Source organism: Amaranthus tricolor, chromosome 9, assembly GCF_026212465.1.
Source record: "Amaranthus tricolor cultivar Red isolate AtriRed21 chromosome 9, ASM2621246v1, whole genome shotgun sequence".
NCBI lineage: Eukaryota > Viridiplantae > Streptophyta > Magnoliopsida > Caryophyllales > Amaranthaceae > Amaranthus > Amaranthus tricolor.
Window position 1 is genome coordinate 1179701 of NC_080055.1, and position 6181 is coordinate 1185881.

Here is a 6181-nt window from a genome sequence, read left to right on the forward strand (position 1 = left end):
ATTCTAATTTTTTTTCATGATTTTTTCAGTAATATAATAATCTCACTTAATGACTATTCATTGTTGAATATCCCAAACTTGAGAGATATCTGCTCCGAGTAAACTCGGATAATTAGATGATCTGTTATAGTTACTATTTACTAAAAAGTAAACTGAAAATTAATGTAAAACTAGAGAACAATTTTCAAAATTTGCATAAAAATTTTGAATAATATAAGAAATCTAAAATGAATTTTAATATTTTTTTAATTTATTTGTTTAAAATTATTATAGCAAGTTATCCAATCACCAAGTTTACTCTAGTAAAATACGTCCTAAATTTTGCATTAGTCATGATTAATCAATATATTTGATTATTGTAGGAAAATTATACAAATTTTGTATTATTCTAGGTAATGTTTTTTTTAAAAATAAGAAAAATTGTCAAAAAGTACCGAATAAAAAAATTTTCTAAAAAGTATCTACTTAAAAAAAATTTTCAAAAAATACCTAATAAAATTATTTTTCTTTTCAAAAAAGTACCGAATAACGTTTTTCTTCAGTTGACTGTCAAATATAACGGTTGCATGGTTATATTCGAAAATTTCTTCCTTTTCATCTTCAATTTTTTTCCAATTCCAATTAAAATACCTAGTAAAATAGTTTTTGACACAAATACCCCCTACGTGGATGAATAAAAGCATCAAATCAATCTGAAACTTACTCAAATACATCTTATTAATTATTTTTAATTTTAATATGTTATCAGCACCGATTTGCTCTTAAAATCAAAAGGTAGAAATTTGTTTTCTCATCATAATGAATTATCAATACAATGATTTTAATACCATACTAAATAATGTTACTCTATCGAACATTTATGTTATGGTTGAGCACATAACACAAATCCTGTGAGGGGGCTGCAAGCTATCCTCAACATTCTTAGAATATAGTAGAATAATATCTTTTTGATTACTTGCACATTTTGTAAAATCTTTATGATTATGTAGAATATTAGAAAAATACTTAGTTTCCTAAAATATAGTTTGTAATCTTGTATATATTAACATTATTCCTAATGAGAACAAAAACTCGAAATATTCTTACATGGTATCAGAAGCTTGGGTTTTTGATCCCGACCCTCGTTTTCTTTCCCCAAGCTGCCTCCACTTTTTCTCTTCCTCCTTCTCTTTATTCTTTCTCCTCCATGGCATCTCCCACTAAAATTCATCTCGCTCAAGATTCGGCTCTTACTATGACAAATAAAGGTACTTTTTCTGAAAATTCCGCTCATTTTCACCATTGTGGCCCTTCCCACCACCGTGGGGGCCACCGCCATTCTCGCCGTGGTGGCCGGACCCACCGTGGCAGCCACCACGGCTCCACTAGTACAAACAGTTCTTGGCAACAGCATTATTCCCAGCCCAGCTCTTTTCCTCACTCTCGGCCCCACAGACACATGCCTGGCCCAATTTGCTCTCCTTCTCCTTATTCTTTTGAATGGCCATCTTGGGCCGGCAACAATTGGGCCCAGCCTGCTGCCCCCTTTCCTAATACATCTTGGGCTCCTCCTTCTTCAAACAATGGGTATTTTGATGGTCTTCTTGGCCCACGTCCGGCACAAAGTTATCACACCGAGACTCATACTTCTATGAATTCTATTCATACGGACATCGATCATGCTATGAACACTCTTTCTTCGTCTACTCCAATTGAGCAATTTTATATGGATACGGTGCCACGTCCCACATGACTCGCTCTCAAGGTACTTTACTTCCTTATTTTCCTTTAAAGCATCAATTCAATAACGCTATTGTTGTCGGTAATGGTAACTTAATTCCAGTTCTTGGTCACGGGCATATTTTGTTTCCTTCTTCCCAAAAATCCCTTACTCTCAAAAATGTCTTACATGCACCTAAACTTATTAAAAACCTTATTTCCGTTCGTAAGTTCACTCATGATAATATGGTTTCTGTTGAATTTGATCCTTTTGGGTTTTCTGTAAAGGATTTGGCCACAGGGAGCATCGTTCTAAGATCTAATAGCACGGGTGATCTTTATCCTTTTCCATCCGCACATGGAGCTACTCCTTCATCTTCCACATCATTGGCTTTTTCCATTTTCTCTTCTAGTATTTGGCATTCCCGTCTAGGACATCCGGGCAATGCGGTTTTAAATTCCTTGTATTCTTCTCGTTTAATTCAATGTAATAAAGATCCTCATTTTGTTTGTCATTCTTATCCTTTGGAGAAACACATTCAATTACCTTTTGTTAATTCTATGTCTATGAGTACTAAACCTTTTTGATATTATTCATAGTGATTTGTGGACATCTCCTAATTCTAATCCATCGGGATATAAATACTATGTTCTTTTTCTTGATAATTATACTAATTTTTTGTGGATTTTTCCTTTATTTCGCAAATCTCAAGTTTATGATGTATTTGTGAATTTCAATACTTTTCTTATAAGAATGTTTCGGGTTTTTGTTCTCATTAGGAATAATGTTAATATATACAAGATTGTCGGGTTTTTGTTCTCATTAGGAATAATGTTAATATATACAAGATTACAAACTATATTTTACGAAACTAAGTATTTTCCTAATATTCTACATAATCATAAAGATTTTACAAAATGTGCAAGTAATCAAAAGGATATTATTCTACTATATTCTAAGAAACATAACAATCAACTACGCGTTATTCCTCCGGTTATCATTTTCGGTGGAAATCAACCTTCCATCACAGTTTCTATCCTCAACATACCACTAGAACCACCAACAGAAATTCGAAAATCGCCCCGTAAAAAGAGAAGTAAGGATGATGATGAAGGTTCAACTAAGTACCAATAAGGCGAATAAATATTTGCAAGTCATTTCACCTTTATGGAGGGCAAGGACCATGCAATGTTAATTTAAAAAAATTCATTATGTCACGCCACCTTCATGGAGGGCAAGGACTATAAAAAAGAATCGCCTACATAGACAGGTTATAGACAAACAATAATCACAACTTAAGGCTGATAAAGAATAAAAATAAAATTTTTATTTACCTATTTTCGTATTTTTTATATTTTCGCCTAGTTTTGTTTAGTTTTGCATACAGTTTCTTCTTGAAAGTTGTAGATCCTTTCGAGCTAATAAATTTAGACCTAAAATTTACTCAAAACCGAGCTTTGTATAAAAAGATATGGCTGTTTTGATATTCTGCTGCATCTTTTACTTTTCATCAAAATCTACTTTTTTCATGTACTAAAAAAAAATACACAAATCTCTCTAAATTGATAAAAATTATAAATGAATGAAAACGATTATCAAATAGCAATTTATTTCTCACATATATTGATATCTTCTATAATATTTTCTACAAATGAATACAAAAAGAATTTCAAATGAGAAAGAGAAAAAGAAGTGAAAAAGGACACGAAGAGAGAGAAAAGAAACAAAGAAAGTTTCAGAAACTTTTCTGTACAAAATTCAGATTTTAAAAATCTTTACCACTTTGATTGTATCGATTCATTTTTAAAATAAATTTTATAATAAAAAAAACTTCAAATATGTGGATGGCAAGACATGAACTCTAGACCTTCTGTACAAAGTTTGAAGTCTTGTCCACTTGAGATCTTACTTGCTTCTTGGTTCTTTTACCATAAATTATATTCTTATAAACATTTTATTAGCATGTTTTTGAAAAAGTAAATGGGAAAAATAATGTATAATCAAATCAAACAACCTATTAAATAGACTATAAAATGATAAATGTTATTCTCACAACAGTCTTGCCAAATGGATTGATTTTATTAGATATGTATGCTTATTTGGTGATAATTTTGCATACATGGCGACAATTTTTCCAATTTGTTTATTTCTACGCTAAATTCTGAGCTAATAAACCCTAAATTAAGCAATAAATATTAATTGAGATATTAATATAGCGATGAACAATCGATTTTTATTATTAGTCCTTGATTGATGCAATAATATGGTAAATACTAAATCATCTAATTTTCATTTAAGAATAATATTTTGATTTATATGATTTTGCATTGATTGATGTAAAAAAATATGGTATATAATATTGATTTAGATATTAATATATTAATAAACTACTAATTTATATAGTTCTTCCTTGATTGATGCAATAATATGGTAAATAATATAACATCTAATTTCCATTCAAAAATATAATAATACTAGTATAGAAACCCGTACACTGCACGAATTTTTAAATACGTTAATGTTTTAATAAAATTTTAGAATAATAAAAATATTAAATTTTAGACTATTTATATTGTAATTTCGGTCAATAAAGTGTTAATACATTTTTAAATAGGAATAATTGCATTACCGAAAATTAGACAATATTTTTAGTTGATTGATTTTTATTGCACTTTATTTGGTAGCTGAAGGTAGTCTGATTGCATACAGACTGATTATAATTGGCTGCTTTTTTGCATTAAATTATTTGTTCCCAAATTGACATTCAATTCAATATTCATGACATTTTTTCTAAAATTCAAAATTATAATTATGGTAGTATATAAATGATTGATTTTAATGATCTATTAAATAAATTTTATGTCATTTTAGTTTTAAAGAATAATTGCTGAAAAAAAGGGAAATTATGTACTTCTAGTAATTTCCTAAATTGCAGTATAATTGGAATAAATGTAATTTATTATGCAGTGTAATTTTCTACATAGTACATGAACATCATATATTTCGCAGTATACTTTTTTAAACAGTATATCATATATATTAGAATGTAATTCTAATAATTTATCCGACAATATATAATTTTCTACACAGTACATCATATATTTCCTAGTTTAATTTTTTAAATAATACATTTATATATAATAGTATAATTAGAACAATTGTAATTTATTGAATCCATTAATGTATAAATTTTTCCGAAAATGCAAATTTGTAAATATGATAAATCCAAAAAATAAATGTCAATCAATCAAAATCCATTAATAATGTCCAATGAAAAAAAGACAAATGACATACTCACAATTAAACTGCCGTATGCTATTACACAATAAAATTAATAGAATGTATGATTACGATTTTTACAATTTCCCATTGATTGATGCCAAAATATGGTATATAATAAATTATATGTTTTTCATCCAAAAATTATATTTTTATTTTCATGAAATTGCCTTGGTTGATGCATGATTTTGCAGATTTATATAATTCTGCCTTGATTGATGTAATACTATAGTATATGATCAACTAGTCTCAACTTTCTAATAAAAAAAGTAACAACGCAATTTCTCGTGTCTTTGTGTTTTCTATGACTATTAATAAGAGTCAAGGACAATTATTATCACACGTTTGTTTGTTCCTATCTAAATTTGTTTCTAGTCACTGATAATTTTATGTCGCAATTACTAGAGTAAGTAGCAGAAAAGGTTTAAAAATTTTTAGTATATGTGATCAAAATGGTAAAATAAATTCTCGCATAAATAATGTTGTATACATTAGAGGTCTTTCAAAACCTCTAAAGGTTATTTAACATTAAATTTTGATTTACTTCATTTATTTTATCTATAATTTTATTTCTTATAGCTTTACATAAGTTATATATGTATGATTTGAATAATTATTTACATCTAATTATCTGTTATATAATTGGTATAATATTATTATGGTGATAACTTATATATTTGATTGAAAATATCTAAATCTGATAATAACAAATACGTAATTAGATCATTAATATAAACTTATACTGTTTATATGAACTTATACTGAAAAATTCGTGTATTGTACAACTTTCTATACTAGTGAGGCTTGAATTCCAAACTCATTACTCATTTCTTTTTACCATAACATTATTTGTTTAAGAAAATTACATTTTTTTCCGTAAATTTCATTAATCACGCAAAATACTTATTAGTCTTAAAAATATATAATAATAAAAAAATTGTAGCCTTTTAATGCTTATAAGCGTCATGTATAATCGTGTACTTTTGAATTCTAATTTCTCATGTTAGACTTTAAACCCCTGCTAAGTTTTAATCTTAGTTTGTCTAAAACCGCACATAATTAGGAATGAGCATAGATCTTGAACCCTACAAATATAGATTCGATTCGATCCTAAATTAAAGGTTTGGATCCATCCATTGTTGAACTTTAAGGGTTTGGATTGAAACTGCGTCCATGATCTTAGGGTATGGATTTGAATCCGGG